The 17,783-nt window shown below is 35.1% G+C and overlaps 1 non-coding gene across 1 annotated transcript; it reads right to left on the reverse strand.

Annotated features, from left to right (window-relative positions):
- Positions 1-3,025: 3,025 nt before the first annotated feature.
- On the reverse strand, positions 3,026-3,132 carry LOC129296333 (small nucleolar RNA R71). Its single transcript, XR_008589763.1, has one exon. It is a non-coding gene; the product is annotated as a small nucleolar RNA R71 (small nucleolar RNA).
- Between the last annotated feature and the right edge of the window lie 14,651 nt (positions 3,133-17,783).

Below are 17,783 nucleotides of genomic sequence, written 5' to 3' on the forward strand. Positions count from 1 at the left end.
AGGTGGCATGTGACTTGTGCATCAATTGGGCAATTGAGGTCAACACTCCTTGAGGTCAATGGCTGATGGTTTGCACGTGAATTATGATTATTTTGAGGGATTAATCAGCTAAAATGATGTGGATGACACATGGGAAATTAGGCACACATTGGAATCATCTACAAACCAATAGGAAGTTGCCACCTTGCAAGTGTGACAAGGCTCCCATTTACATTTTAATTTCTTTTTCCTTATTTTAATTAAGCTTCAGCTGATGGGAGACACCAAGGAGCACGCCATTTTAAGCCCCAAATGGGATCCAACACATATCTCATTCATCTCTTCCACATTCTCTCTCTCTTGTTCATAGTGTTCTTCATTTTCTCTCTTTTGTTCTTCATTTTCCAGCACCCTAACCTCCATTTTCAGCCACCAAACCTCCACAAAACTCATACCATTCTTCTCCTCTCTTCATTTTCGTTCCATCCCTTCCATTTTCACAAGGATTGAAGCTCATTTCCATCATTCAAGAGCTATGGAGTTTGGCCTTCACAAGCAATCACTAGGGTTCTTGAAGATGAAGATTGGCTAAGTTTCTTTGTGGAATCCTAGAGAGATGAAGATGGAGGATGAGTCTTGAGCTTCAAATTGGCTAAGTTCTTTTTTTTGTTTCCTATCCTCTTCTCTTTTTACTAGATGGTTAGATTCCTTAATCTAGGGTTTAATCATCTTAGCTTATAAATTCTAATTTGAATTTGATGTTGATGTAAAGAGAGAGGATTGTTTCATTTATTTCTTCCTTGGACAGCCATGACTGAATTTTGCCACTCTTTGTTTGGCACATAATCTTGTGTTTTTCAATTAGTGAATTTCTTGTGTTAATATTGCATAATCTTGTGGTGTTAATGCTTGTGTTGTTGAGTAGCTTGACATAATCTTGTGGTTGCTCAATTTATGTGTTTGACCATGGCTGTTGAGAGAGGATTTTGAGTGAATCACTTGGCTAATGTCTTCACCAATTGGTTAATTGAACTAGGGACTTTAATCTAAGACCTAGGGAGGTTAGCTAATTAGGTTAATTGGCTTAGGATAATTTTCTTAAGTCATGACAGCTTTAGTCAAGAGGAAAGGGAAGCTAAACTTAGCCTAATCATGAGAAGATAATGAGTCCAAAATCAACTAATCTCTAGGGTTCCATTATTGTAAAAGGGAAGTTCATTTCACTCACTTTCACTAGCATTTTAATTACTTGCATATTAGGTAATTAGCTAGAGTAACTAAATTCCTACAAACTTTGGTTGATTTATTTCACTAGATAACTTTCAATTAGACTTAAAACCATTCCTTGGGAGATGACCTAGGGTTGGCCCTATATTGCATTAGGGTTAGCTTTAGTGTAATTTTGAGGATAAGCGACTAATTTCCTATCAAAATTTTGGCGCCGTTGCCGGGGAATGGTTTAAGTTTAATTCTAAGGTTGTTTAGTACTTAATTTACATTTTTAGTGTTCCTGAAAATTTTTTTGAAAAATTATAAAAATTTGTTTTTTGTGTTTTGTTTAGTGTTTTTTTGTGTGTTTTGAGTGTTTTTATTCTGTTTTGAAAAAGAAAAAAAAATTAGTGCAATTTTCGTTGGTTTGGTGTAGAGCTGAAAATACTCTGTTTCTAGTGTCTCTGTCTGAAATTGAAAAATTAACTGGGAATGAGTCTGAGGGAATTTGAACTTGGAATTTATTTCATTGAAAGCTCTATATCCCCTAGCTTCACTTTAAAATTGGTTTGGTCAATTTGGACGTGGGAAGTGTCCTGTGGAAATTTTACAATCTAACAAGGTCCAGGGAGCCATTACAGAGGATTCCCAAAACCCTGTTTCAATTTGAGTTAGCATATCTTCCTCTTTGTGCGTTCAAATTGATTGATTCCAGTTTCATTTTTCTTATCGCTGTCTTATCTTTGTTTCTTGTGTTTAGGATTTTCTTCAATTTTTCCATTTTCCTATTTGAAAGTTTGTTAGAAGCTCTGAAGGTCTTCTGGACGAAATCCTGTTTCTCCAGACTTGAGGACCAACTTGTGAAAAATTCTGGGAACGATTGGGAAGGATTTTTAATCTAAAAGTTTTATATAATTTTCCTGTATATCTCTTGTGTTTCTCATAAAAGTTTCAGGGGAATTTATCATGTGGATTTGCTGATAGAAAATTCACAAGTTCACTGTCTCCAGAGAGCCTACTGTGCGAATTCCAGAATTGCCAAAGCTTCTTGATTGAGCATTTCTAACTCTCTTTCTACTTGTTTGGTGTTATTTTTTTTTTTCATTTTGTTGCTATTGAGTTTATAAAAAATAAAAAAAAATTATTTCTCTTGCTTTTGTGTGTTTTGAATTGTTTCATGTTGATTTGCATTTTAGTTTAGTTGTTCTTTGTTCTTAATTTTCTTGAGCTTGATTAGTGCATGACCCGAAGAAAACATACCTCTTTTGTTGAATTAGATCCAGAAATTGAAAACTATTTCTAGAGATTGAGAAGATCACAACCTATTCTTGATTCTCATTTGGTTTGTAATTCAACAATGGAAGGTATCTTAGGACATGAGCATGTGCATAATGAGGGCCATGGGAATGGGAATGAGAATTTGCATGATGATGGCCATGTTAATAATGAATTTGAAGGCTTGCATAACCCTAGAGAGGAGAGGAGCATTAGGCAATTAACTCAACCTAATTGGCATGATAATCCTTATGGCTTATATGTTCCTCCTACTAATGTTCAATTTGAAATTAAATCCTCTTTGATTAATGCATTGCCTAAATTTCATGGGTTACCAGGAGAGGATTGCCATAGGTTTTTGCATACTTTCCTATTGGTTTGTGATACTATGAAGCCTATGCATGTAAATGTTGATGATGTTCAAGCTAAGGCTTTTGTATTTTCTCTTGAAGGTTTAGCAAAGGAGTGGTATTTCAACTACCCCTCTTATGTGAAAGTGAGCACATGGGCCGAGCTAAGAAGACTCTTCTTAGATAAATTCTTTCCAAATTCCAAGGTCACCAATTTGAGGAAGCAAATCTATGGGGTCCAACAAGGAGAGGATGAGAGTCTCTATGAGTATTGGACTAGATTCCAAGGCCTTTTGGCTAAATGCCCACACCATCAAATTTCTAGTGAGAATTTAGTCCAATATTTCTATGAGGGCTTGATTCCAAGAGACAAAGTTAACATTGATGCCGCTAGTGGTGGATGCTTGATTGACCTCACTTCCTTAAAGGCTTGGGAACTAATTGACAAGATGGCTTCAAGTGGTGCTCAATACTCTACAAGGGAAAAGAGAAATGTGAATATGGTAGGTTCTTCAGTTCTTAATGATTCATATGTGGACTTGCTAGCTGCCAAGATTGGGAGAATGTTGGCTCCACAAATATCTCAAGTGAGCAATGTAAGTACTTCTCAAGCACTTGTCCCTTATTCTTGTACTTTTTGTGACTCACCTATGCATGTAGAAAGCAATTGTCCTATTAAGTTTGAACAAGTAAATGCTATCTACAATGGAAAACAATCCTATGGTGGGAGGCAAGGGCAAGGAGCTTATTCTAATACTTACAACCCTTCATGGAGAGACCATCCTAATTTCTCCTATTCAAATCCAAATGTGGCTTTACAAGACAATCAACAAAGAGGATCCTATCAAAACACCTTTGGCCGTGACCCTCCACCTCATTTGTCTCAAGGTAGCTCTTCTCAAAGCTACAATCCAAGTGGTAATTCTCTTGCACCTTCTTCTAATTCTTATAGTGATAGGAGGCTTGTTCCAATTGAGAGTTCTTCTAATTCAAACTCTTCTAATGATGTGAATGTGTTACGTAAGCAGTTGATTGAAATGAACTCTTTGTATAAAAACATGTATGATGGCTTAGGGAACAAGGTAGAGAGTATGGGTAACAAGTGTGAGAACATGAACTCTAAAATTGATGCCCTTACTTCTCAAATGAATATGCTTGCTAACCAATTAAGTGCAGCCAATGCTCAAGCCTCTACATTACCATCCAACACCGTTGCTAATCCTAAAGCTAATCTTAATGCTATCACATTGAGGAGTGGCAAGGAGTTGGGAGAAAGAGTACAAGAAGACAAAAGACAAGGGAAGGCCGAGAAGCCCTCTTTAAATTCTTCAATTGATGTTAATGTTTCTAGTTCTTCTTTGCTCCTAATGATGCATCTTTTTGTAGAGATGATGAGGATGAAAACATTGAGGAGATCATATGTGAGCAACCACCATCTAAGGTGGAAAAGGGGACTATGGCCGAGTTGTTTAGTAAGGAAAAAGAGGGAGAGGCCGAGCAAAGTGAAACAAGAAAGGAGAGTTCAAGGAAGGAAGAAGGAAAGCAAAGTCAAGAGATTATGAAGAAGCTTCCTTTTCCACAAGCACAAGTGGTCCCTAAGCAAGTGAAGGGACAATTTGATCAAGAGGTATATGATTTCTTCCACAAGATTCATGTTAATGTACCCTTGATGGATGTAGTTAAGAACTTTCCTAAGTATGCCAAATTTTTGAAAGATTGTTGTACAAATAAAAGAAAATTTAGGCCTAATGCAAGGGTACAATTACCCTCATCTGTGAGTGCTATCATGAAGCCTCAACTCCCTATAAAATGTGAGGACCCGGTTCCTTCACAATTCCATGCAAGATTGGCAACACACATTTTTCTCATGCATTGATAGACTTAGGTGCAGCCATTAATGTTATGCCTCTTTCAATTTATCATGCCTTGAGTCTTGATTGCATGCATAAGACACCTATGATATGCCAATTAGCGGATAGAAGTGTTAGAAGACCACATGGAGTAGTAGAAGACTTGTTGGTTTGTGTTAAAGGTCTATTATTTCCTGTGGATTTCTATGTGCTTGATATGTCAAAAGAAGGGAGTGGGGATGATATTTTGATTTTAGGAAGGCCATTTATGAGGACTGCCCGTACATTGATTGACATGAAAAAAGGTAGTTTGATTTTGAAATGTGGAGAGGATCATGTTATTTTTAATATATATGAAGCAATGAAACATCCTTTTGAGGATTATTCTTTGTTAGGTGTAAGTTCCATTGAGTTATTGCTTCATGATGCTTGTGAGTCTCACATGCTTGATTCTTTCTCACATGTTGATGATGATTTGTCTCTTGTTACTACTACATGTATTGATGGATGTAGTTGTCCTATTTGTTTAGAGATTGATGCATGCTTGAATGATGCAACTACTTCTTCTCATGATTTGTTTAAAATATCTCCTATGCTTGATCTTGAAATGCTTGAGAAGGGTATATCTTCTTGTGTTGTAGGTACTAAAGCCATTAAGGCCGAATCTATGAGTTTTTCTCCACTCGAGCTTGATGTTCTTAGGATTCCCAAGCTATTGGAGGAAAATTCTACACTTTCACATGTCGAGGCCGTGGCTCAAGTCCAAGCACTTGAGGACAAGTTGCAAGAAAAGGGGGAGGCTGTAAAGAAAGAAGAGGAGAAATCAAAAACAAGTGAGAAGCCTAAAAGACAAGATAGTACCATGGAATATTCCACCAAATTAGACTTGAAGAAGCTCATTCCCTCTTGTGTAGAGCCACCTACCTTGGAGTTGAAGCCTTTACCATCCAATCTCAAGTATGCATATCTCATTGAGAATGAGAAGCTTCCGGTAATAATTTCTAACTCTTTATCTCTTGAGGAAGAAAAAAATGCATTACTTGATGTGTTGAGAAAGAACATACATGCTATTGGTTGGACTTTGGCTGACATTCCTGGTATTGACCCTATTGTGTGCACACATAAAATTTTTCTTGAGGACAATGCTAAGCCCATTAGGCAACCACAAAGGAGACTTAACCCATTGATTTTAGATGTGGTAAAGAAAGAGGTTGTTAAGCTACTTAGTGCTGGGATCATCTATCCTATAGCTGACAGTGAGTGGGTGTCTCCAACCCAAGTTGTACCTAAGAAAGGGGGGATTACTGTGGTAAAAAATGAGAAAGGAGAGCTTGTTCCAACTAGAGTTCAAAATGCTTGGAGAGTGTGCATAGACTATAGGAAGCTCAATAATGTGACTAGGAAGGACCATTTTCCTTTGCCTTTTATTGATCAAATGCTTGAGAGATTGGCTTCCAAGTCCCATTATTGCTTCCTAGATGGGTTTAGTGGGTATTTTCAGATTCCTATAGCTCCTAGTGACCAAGATAAGACTACCTTTACATGCCCCTTTGGTACATTTGCCTATAGGAGGATGCCTTTGGTCTTTGCAATGCACCTGGTACTTTTCAAAGATGCATGATGTCCATATTTTGTGATTTTATTGAACATTGCATGGAAGTCTTTATGGATGATTTTACTGTGTATGGTGAGTCCTTTGATTCATGCTTGCATTCTTTAGATAAAGTGCTTGGTAGGTGCATTGAAAAGAAGCTTGTGCTTAACTTTGAAAAATGCCATTTCATGGTAGATAAAGGAATTGTTTTAGGCCATTTGATTTCTTCCAATGGCATAGAGGTGGATAAGGCCAAAGTAGATGTGATTGCTTCTTTGCCATATCCTGTTTGTTTGAAAGATTTGAGATCATTTTTGGGACATGCAGGCTTTTATAGGAGATTTATAAAGGGGTTTAGTGAAATTGCTTTGCCTATGTCTAAACTCTTACAAAAAGATGTTGATTTTGTTTTTGATGATGCTTGCAAAAGGAGTTTTGACACTTTGAAAAGCATGCTCATTTCCCCTCCCATTCTTAAAGCCCCAAATTGGTCTTTGCCTTTTGAGTTGTCATGTGATGCTTCTAATTTTGCTGTGGGAGCTATGCTTGGTCAAAGAGAGGGCAAGTTATCATATGTGATTGCTTATGCATCTAGGACCCTAGATTCAGCTCAGGTTAATTACACCACAACTGAGAAAGAGTTGTTTGCTATTGTTTTTGCACTTGATAAGTTTAGATCATATCTTCTTAACTCTAAAGTTGTTGTGTACACTGACCATGCTGCTGTGAGGTACTTGTTTAAGAAGACAGATTCTAAGCCTCGCTTGATTCGATGGGTGATCTTGATGCAAGAATTTGATATGGAGATAAGGGATAGGAGTGGTTCTACCAATCAAGTAGCGGATCATTTGTCTAGACTACCTCATTTAAAAGCTACTATGGTAAACTCTAACCCTGTTATTCCTTGTGATTCATTTCCTGATGAGGCATTGTGTGCCATTTCATCTAAGCCTCCATGGTATGCCTCTTTTGCTAACTATATTGAGTGTGGAGTCTTGCCTCCTTGTGCTTCACGTTTTGCCATTGAAAAATTGAAAAGAGAGTCTAGATTTTACATTTGGGAACCACCTTTGATGTGGAAGATTTGTAGTGATAAAGTGATTAGGAGGTGTGTTGATGATGTTGATGTGCCTTCTGTTCTTGAATTTTGTCACTCTCATGCATGTGGTGGTCATTTTAGCTCAAATAAGACAGCTAGAAGGTTTTAGATTGTGGATTGTATTGGCCTAGCTTGTTTAAAGACTCTTATGAATTTTGTAAAGCATGCTTGAAATGTCAAAAGGTTAGTAGTTGGGGTAAGAGACATGAAATGCCTCAACAACCTATTTTATTTTGTGAGATTTTTGATGTTTGGGGCATTGACTTCATGGGTCCCTTTCCACCATCCTTTAGTTTTGAGTACATATTACTTGGTGTTGATTATGTTTCAAAGTGGATTGAAGCCATTCCTACTAGAACTTGTGATGCTAAGATTGTTTTGAAGTTTCTCAAATCTAATATTTTTTGTAGGTATGGAGTTCCTAAGGCCTTGGTAAGTGACCAAGGATCCCACTTTTGCAATAAGATGATGAAGGCTCTCTTGGCTAAATATGGGGTGCATCACAAAATCTCTACACCATATCATCCCCAAACTAATGGCCAAGCCGAAGTATCAAATAGAGAAGTCAAGAAAATCCTAACCAAGGTGGTGAACACAAATAGGAAGGATTGGTCTTTACACTTGAGGATGCTTTGTGGGCTTATCGGACCGCTTATAAGACTCCCATTGGCATGTCTCCTTTTCGATTGGTGTATGGAAAGGCTTGCCACCTCCCTGTGGAGATAGAGCATAGGGCCTATTGGGCCATCAAGAAACTAAACTTGGATTTCCATCTTTCGGCTAAGGAGAGATTTCTTCAAATGCAAGAACTTGAGGAGCTTAGGTTGGATGCCTATGAGTCTTCTAGAATCTATAAGGAGAAAACAAGGATCCTTCATGACAAGCTAATCTTGAGGAAAAAGTTCCAAGAAGGAGATCAAGTCCTCTTGTTCCAAACAAGGTTTATTCATAAGCATGCCAAGTTGAAGTCTAAGTGGGAGGGACCATATCTAGTGACCAAGGTGTTTCCCTATGGGGTTTTGCAACTCTTGAATAAAGCCACGGGTTCCACTATGCAAATCAATGGTCACCTATGCAAGCTCTACAAAGATGCCAAATCACTTCAAAAGGAGGAGGACTTCTCTCAACATGTTTTTGAACCACCATGATAAGGTTGTATCTCTCTAACCTTGAGCTTTTACCTTCCTTTAATTGATATATTTAATGATAGGTATAGTTCAAGTGTGGGGGAGATGAACCTAGTAGGAAAATTAGAGTTTATTTGCTTTATTTGACTTCTTTGTTTTGTGTTTTAGTTTGAAAAAAAAATATCTGCACCACACTTTTGTTATGCATTCATTATTGATCTCACCTTATTTTATCACTAGTCTATACATACATTGAGGACAATGCATGATTTAAGTGTGGGGGAGAGAAATAAACATTTTGTTTTGTTTGTTTGGTTTTGCAAAAAAAAAATTCAAAAAAAAAATTTCTTTGTTTTGTTTTGTTTGAGGTTACTTAATTACCTAGCTCTTAAATGGATATTTTGATTCTTGAGATGTGGTAATTTTTAGGATTGAATAGGTGTGAAGTGAACATTCTTTTACCTTGAATTAATGGATTAGAGTGGCATATTACCCTTTCATGGAAGAGGCTAAACACTCATGTGTGATTAATTCCTTAGTGATGTTACCCTCTAGAATTTGTTTCACTTCTTAATTAAGACCATATATCTTGCACTTGTTTGATAGGAGATGAGAGATGGCATTCATAAAAAATAGCCAAGAGCCAAATAGCCAACCTATTATTATTTATTATCCTTTGTTAGCCACTTTGAGCCTTTGGTTTGATTCTTTAAAAAAAATATTCACCCTATTTTTCCCAAGGAATGCATGTTACACTTTTATATGTCTTTTTAATATTCATTGCATGTCCTAGATCAAATGAGTGGATGCTTATTATTATTTCTCTATCCATTACTTCCATTGTTTTCAAAGAGTTAGGGGCAACCAAAAAAAAAACAACAAAGATAGATTTGAAAAAAAAAATATAGTCAAAAAGAAAAGAAATAAAGTTGCTAGAAAAATAAAAAAAAAAAAAGAAGAAAAAAGAAGAAAGAAAAAAAAAATAAAAATAAAAATAAAAAGTTGCCTAGCTCATCCATTCCATTTGTTTTATTATTTCTTATCATTTCTTTCCATCCTCATTGTGTTAAGGTGTTCACTCAATTGAGTTAGGTTATGCTTTGCATATTAAGGGGATATATCTTGATTTAGCATTATTTTGATGCTAACCCTATTTTTTTTTTATATACATGCATTTCTTAGACATCCTTTCATTACCTATATCACAACCTAATAAAGTCCATTTGATTCTTGATTGCAAGTGCTATTTAGTGATGGAGATGTAGAAGGGTTACAAATTCATAGTAGGGTTTATCCTAAGAAATTTTGAGTGAAATTTAATACCTTATACACTTTGAGTGATGAGAGCAAACACTTAACCTAGAGAGGCTTACTCTTTGACATTGATTCTTGGTAAGGGTTTGTTTGTGATGTGCATAATTCTTTCGTAATTATTGCCACATTGATTGATAATTTGTAGAAGTTCATGAGCTAGTATTTTAGTGACTTGAAACAATGTTTTTCTCTTATTTCTTTGTCTTATAGTTTCTTTTGGGACCTTTTTCACTTGATTTTGCCCGGAGTGCAAAAGCTAAGTGTGGGGGAATTGATAGAACACATTTGTTACCCACTTTTATTTGTCAATTAGGACCATTTTATTAATGATTTATCACCTTCAAGTGCACACATTGCATTAGATTTGGAACTTTGCCTAAGTTTCTAAGATCAGTGCACTAGGGGCATTTTGGTCCAAAAAATGAACTTTTGAGAAAATGTACAAGAAAAATTGACAAAGTGCATTTTATGTCCAGTTGATGAATGGTGAAATTATATTTTTAAAATTCATTTTAGTTTGGGAGTAATTAAATAAAAAAGTCAACACTTTCTTAAGTGTCTTAGTTTGTCCTAGTTTTTGGTTTGCCTTTGTGTGAAAATTTTTATATAATTTTGTGCAGCCTGAAACTTGGTTAATTTAATAAATTCTCCCTTCTAATTATGAATTTAATTCTGGACATGAATTAGATTTTATTATATCATATGCTATTTAATTGAATTATGTGATTTATGTGACATAGGTGGCATGTGACTTGTGCATCAATTGGGCAATTGAGGTCAACACTCCTTGAGGTCAATGGCTGATGGTTTGCACGTGAATTATGATTATTTTGAGGGATTAATCAGCTAAAATGATGTGGATGACACATGGAAAATTAGGCACACATTGGAATCATCTACAAACCAATAGGAAGTTGCCACCTTGCAAGTGTGACAAGGCTCCCATTTACATTTTAATTTCTTTTCCTTATTTTAATTAAGCTTCAGCTGATGGGAGACACCAAGGAGCATGCCATTTTAAGCCCCAAATGGGATCCAACACATATCTCATTCATCTTCCACATTCTCTCTCTCTTGTTCATAGTGTTCTTCATTTTCTCTCTTTTGTTCTTCATTTTTCCAGCACCCTAACCTCCATTTTCAGCCACCAAACCTCCACAAAACTCGTACCATTCTTCTCCTCTCTTCATTTTCGTTCCATCCCTTCCATTTTCACAAGGATTGAAGCTCATTTCCATCATTCAAGAGCTATGGAGTTTGGCCTTCACAAGCAATCACTAGGGTTCTTGAAGATGAAGATTGGCTAAGTTTCTTTGTGGAATCCTAGAGAATGAAGATGGAGGATGAGTCTTGAGCTTCAAATTGGCTAAGTTCTTTTGTTTCCTATCCTCTTCTCTTTTTACTAGATGGTTAGATTTCTTAATCTAGGGTTTAATCATCTTAGCTTATAAATTCTAATTTGAATTTGATGTTGATGTAAAGAGAGAGGATTGTTTCATTTATTTCTCCCTTTGACAGCCATGACTGAATTTTGCCACTCTTTGTTTGGCACATAATCTTGTGTTTTTCAATTAGTGAATTTCTTGTGTTAATATTGCATAATCTTGTGGTGTTAATGCTTGTGTTGTTGAGTAGCTTGACATAATCTTGTGGTTGCTCAATTTATATGTTTGACCATGGCTGTTGAGAGAGGATTTTGAGTGAATCACTTGGCTAATGTCTTCACCAATTGGTTAATTGAACTAAGGACTTTAATCTAAGACCTAGGGAGGTTAGCTAATTAGGTTAATTGGCTTAGGATAATTTTCTTAAGTCATGACAGCTTTAGTCAAGAGGAAAGGGAAGCTAAACTTAGCCTAATCATGAGAAGATAATGAGTCCAAAATCAACTAATCTCTAGGGTTCCATTATTGTGAAAAGGGAAGTTCATTTTACTCACTTTCACTAGCATTTTAATTACTTGCATATTAGGTAATTAGCTAGGTAACTAAATTCCTACAAACTTTGGTTGATTTATTTCACTAGATAACTTTCAATTAGACTTAAAACCATTCCTTGGGAGATGACCTAGGGTTGGCCCTGTATTGCATTAGGGTTAGCTTTAGTGTAATTTTGAGGATAAGCGACTAATTTCCTATCAAAATTTTGGTTGAAAACCCGAAAAGGGCACCTAGGCAAAAAAAAAAGCGAGAGAGAGAGAGAGAGAGATCAAACAAAGATGCCTGCTAGGTTGGAAACCTAGAAAGGGCACCTAGGCAAAAGATAAGGCAAAAGAAGGGAGGTTTAAGCAAATCTATGGCAAACTGAAATATTGTATTAAGGGGGTTTGAAAGACTGGTGTTTTGCTGGAATAAGGTGGACAGATACTTCACATAATCAATTCTTACTACGTATATTCATAGTGACATAGAAGTTCGTTGCAAATGTTGTAAAGGATCCACTGAAGAAACTTTTGTCGTCCCGATTCTTTTTATTATTCCTTTGAGATTCCTCCTATTAAATTTCTCTCTTTCTTGTGACTCCAAATAGTTTATTCAGTCGATAAACTAGCTTTTCATGAAGTATAATCTCTTACTTACATGATCCTCATTGCATCCTTTCTTGTTTGTAAAATCAGCCTTATTAGGGACACAACACTTTATATTATACTTTTTACATGTGATACAAGACTCTCTCCCTTATTCTCACAAGTTTCAACAATAAAGGTTCTATTCTTGGGATGTTGGATGAAATCAAAGGCACGTACCTTCTTTGAGTTGCACTAGATTCCTTTATCCACCTATCCTATGTGATGCCACTAAATCTTGAGAACGAGTTGGTTAAACGAAATGATCACATAAAGCAATGATATCTTCTACCTAGCATAAGGGCATATGTTAGCACCGTTTTTATTATTGTCTTTATTATTATTATTATTTATTTACAAGAAATTTAATAAAAAAATAATAAGGAAAAACAAGAAAAAAATGATGAAAGAAGGAAGTGAAAGAGAGAGGATACACAATAAAATTATCATTGCAAATAGTATATCAATTTATAACTCAAAGCCCTGTAAAGACAGGCACTCACCAAAAGCCCTACATGGTTAGGCACTTTCTTACCGTTCAAAGCCCTGTAAAGACAGGCACTCACCAAAAGCCCTACATGGCTAGGCACTTCCTTACCGTTCAAAGCCTTGTAAAGACAGGCACTCACCAAAAGCCCAACATGGCTAGGCACTTCCTTTCCGTTCAAAGTCTTGTAAAGACAGGCACTCACCAAAAGCCCTACATGGCTAGGCACTTCCTTACCATTCAAAGCCCTGTAAAGACAGGCACTCACCAAAAGCCCTACATAGCTAGGTACTTCCTTTTCGTTCAAAGCCCTGTAAAGACAGGCACTCACCAAAAGCCCTACATAGCTAGGCACTTTCTTTCCATTCAAAGCCCTGTAAAGACAGGCACTTACTAAAAGCCCTACATGACTAGGCACTTCCTTATTATTCAAAGCCCTGAAAGATAGGCACCCATCAAAAGTCCTACATAGATAGGCACTTCCTTACCGCTCAGTGCCCTATAGAGAAAGGTATTCTTGAGTAGATGATCAAGCATATGTTTCTTTCTTCATTCATAAGAATGTTATCTCATAAAATCCTCACTTAGAAAAGCAAATGGATATAAGCATCTAGCCAACACATATTTGGTCTGAGTCATGGTCATTGGTTTACGGCATCTTTCTATGTCAGTTAATCATTCTCATTTGCATCACATCACCTCATCACATTGTTTAAAAAAAATCAATCAAATCAAAATCATCATTGTGTTTATTACCCAATGGTCGTGCATTTAATCATATCTTGTCGTGTCAGGGGTAATTAAGTCTTTTCATAAGTATTTCATGGCTAGCCAAAATACATGTTCTATCTTTACTTGCTGCTTATGTAAGAATTTAAAAATATACCTTTTCATATGCTTACATAAGAAACAAGTAAAGAGGGGCAATTGCGAACACTGTATTTTGTCCGAGCATTTTTTTTAAAATTTAATAATAAATAACCAAAAAAATAATAAAAAAATAAAATTTAATCATTTTTAGGATTATATTTTCAAAAAAAAAAATTTTAATTAATAGGGTTTAATATTATAATCTGCTGATTAGGATTTTATTTCTTTAGCTCATAAGAAAAAAAAACTAAAAATATAATAAATATGAAAAAATAAAAATTCAATCCTTTAAGGATTATTTTTCAAAAAAAAAAAAATATATATATATATAAATAAACAACTAAAATTGTGATTAAATATATAATATATTTATATATACATGTGTGTGTATGTGTGTGTGTTTGTGTGTGTGTAAACCGAAGGCTAAACGCTGGAACGTGTGTGTGTGTGTGTTCACTGAAGGTTAAATGCTAGAACCAGCGTTTAACCATCCATTCTAGTCCTTCATTCCAGAAACACCAGACAAGCGAAGGAAGCATACACACATAGCCAAAAGACTCAAGCCTTTTCAGCAGGATCAGAGGAGACGTGACAAAACAAAAAAAAAAGAAGGAAGCACACAACAAACGCGAGATCAGACAGACACAGAGAACACACACACACGCGAGATAGACCGGACAGACACAAAGAACACACGCACAGCAGGAACGCAGCAGAAGTTAGAGGCAGAGTAAGAGGGCACACGTATGAAAAAGAAGAGAGAGTAGCAGCAGAAAAAAAGCAAAAAAAAACAGAGGCTAACGTTTGCACATGAAACACGCGACCGGGAGACGTGGAGAGCTACTGTAAAAAAATGGAATGTAGAGCAGAGAAAAAGGAGGAAGCACCACTCATGCAAAAAAGCCAGAAATGAGGGAGCTTTCGGCACACGCATGCACAGAAAAAAGGTGCAGAAAAACAGAGCATTAAAAGAAAAGGCAGAAAAGGAAGAAAAGAGGAGACCAAGAGGGAGAGACTTAGAGTATAAAAATGCAGAAAACAAGAGCACCGAGGAGGGGAGAAAAAGAAGAAGAAAACAGGGGCAGGGGAACGAACGAAAAGAGGAGAAGAGAGGGAGAAGAAAAGAAGAAGAAAACAAAGCTAGAGGAGGACGGAGAGAGTTGGGAACAAGAAACAGAGACCGGAGCTGACCGAAAGAGAAACATTCCATTTCAGAATCGTGACTGGGAGCTAACTAGTCGTTTCCATCGACGAAAAGCTGCAGAGCAAAGTTGGAGCTCCTTACCTCAACGAAGATCTTCACCAACCAGACAAGTACGCCGAGGACAGCAAAGTTCAAGAGGGAAGGAGAATGAGAATGATATCCGCCTGAGTTTCCCATCATCACAAGGACAGTAGCAGACATTTGAGAAAGGTTAATAACTTCCTGACCTTTTACATGTACAAAATTGAGCGTTAGGTTTACTCCCGTTTTCGGTTTCAGAAGGTTTGTTTGGGGCGTGTGTGAAGGAGAATTTTAATCAACTTGTGTTAAAATTTATTTTCAATATTTTAATTATATATAGAATTTTTATTTTAAACATGTTAGAAGAATAAATATATTAGATCCTTGATGATACTTTCTTGTATTTGAAATAAAGAATTTTGGAATTTTGAAAGTTTACATATGGATAGGGAATATTTAAGAAAATACTTGAAAAGAAAATAGTTTTGTATCACTATGTTTTTTTTTTCTCTAAATTATGTTGCATACCTTAAATATGCTCTAACATGTATTTCTATGCTTTTACAAATGAGGTTGATTTAGTTATAATATTTTCGCATGATGTTTTTTTTTTATTCTAACATTTTGAACAAAAATTTTATTGTTGAGCTAAGTGATAAGTAGATTCAAGTTTGTTTTCTAACTTAAATTTCTTTATTTCTCAAAGTCATACATTATTTTGTGTTTAATTTCCATTTAATAATAATTGATTAATTCTTGAAGATAATTTTGATTTTGCATGACATCATTTACATATGGAGATTTTAAATGTGTGGTTAAATGAAGGAGTTTGTTCCTATTATTTCACATATATAATCAATTAAAACATTTGAATGATATCATGAGAGATTTTAAAAAAAACTTCATAGATATTCAGCTTAATTGCCTCGTTGTGAAGGATAATAAGTCCTTGCAAATGTCGTGGTCATTAACTCACAAAATAAATAAATAAATAAATTTTGTAAATAAAATTATAAATTTTTTTATAATATAATTAATTAATTAAATTAATGCATTAAATCTTTTAGTCATATGAGATTTTTAAATATCCATAGACCTCTAGAATAATTATCTTACCGTGAAAGTCAATAAGACTTCGTAGGTATAGCGATTAAGATTTTTTATAAAAAAAATACAAATTATATAATTACATATTAAAATATTTTTCTTAAATATATAATATTTAATCCTTTATGGTGTGAGGATTTTGAATCCCCGCAGATATTTAGGATAATCGTATTACCGTAAAAGCTAATAAGGCTTTGCAGGTATGATGATTAAAATTCTCTAAAATATATATACATATATATATATATATATGCATGCTTGAATAAATTATTATTAACATATAAATAAATTTAATTCTTTTATTGTGAGAGATTTTAAAATCTCCGCAGATATTTAGAATAATTGTATTATCGTGTGAGCCAATAAGGCTCTGCAGGTATAACAATTAAATGTTCAATCAAAAAATAGAAATAAAAAATAATTTTAAAACTCTTTTCTTTATTTCAAAAAAATCAAAAATTGAGAAAATGATTAAAATTAAATCACTTTTTACAATTTAAAACACACACACCGAATTTTCAAAAATTATTTTATTTGCAAAATGGTAAATTATTTTTAATTAATTTCTCTTTAAAAAATATTTTCACCAACAACTTATAAAGCCCGAACTACGTGGACTTTGATCCCATCACAGGGTACGTAGACCTTAGAGTCAGATTCTGAGTTAAGTCCTCCCCGTAAATAAATAAATATTTCTCACTTAATTCTTATCATTTTTATATCAAACACATGAATATAAAAAAGATAATTAGAATAATTTTAAAACCATATTAATATAGCACAACAAACTTCGGGTAACCGTTCTGACGAACGGGTGTTGTGGGGTGCCTAACACCTTTCCCACACTCAACTGACTCTCGAACCTGTTCTCTATTTTTGCAAACCACCCTTATCCTCCTTTAAATGGTTTCTCAAGATTTCCCTTAAAATTTTGGTGGCGACTCCCATTTTTTTCGGTCTTCCTTCCGAAAGTCGGAACCTCCGCTCTCGCACCGTCCACGTCGCATTTCCAAGTGCGACACAAACACAAAGCATATTTTCTAACATTCTCCATTCATTTCACGTGTGACTATTTTGGCCTGATCATTTCACATGTGACACTGAAGGAAAAGGCTGCATTTTAAGCTTTCCATTTCATGTGAGGCTAGGCTCTTTATTCACTGCATTTTCCTTTCTGCTTCCATCTCATTCTAGATTGAGAAAATTATTGTCAGATGTCACACAAGCAATCTAAATTTAAAAAAAAAAAAAATCATGACATCATAAAATTACTTTAAAATCCCATTCCTTTGCTAAAATTATCAATTCGTTATATTAAAATTGTTAATTAGCGCTGAATAGTTGTTAGTAGAGTTGTTCAGTTGACAGCTAAACAACAATAATTAACAATTTTTTAATAATAATTGACAATTATCATTAAAGACATGAACTTCAGAACCATTTGTAATTTCTTAAAATTTCCTCTATTGTGTGAGGCTTGACAGTGATTTTCCCTTCCAGATTTATCTGACCAACGAGTCATTGTATTAGCAACATTTGATTGATGTTAATGACACAGAGACTATAAACGATTAATGTTCATGACCAAAAGAATGAAAAAAAAAGAAGGCAAAATGGAACTACCAGCTACACACCGTTAATTGACATTTTCAATTTTTGTTCCCTACTACTCTATTCTTCACGAACAGGGTCTTCAATATCCTTTTTTTCTTTTTTGGGTAAATACTTCTA

The sequence above is a fragment of the Prosopis cineraria genome, unplaced genomic scaffold (genome assembly GCF_029017545.1).
Source record: "Prosopis cineraria cultivar Desert tree isolate PC_DT_omini unplaced genomic scaffold, ASM2901754v1 PC307, whole genome shotgun sequence".
NCBI lineage: Eukaryota > Viridiplantae > Streptophyta > Magnoliopsida > Fabales > Fabaceae > Prosopis > Prosopis cineraria.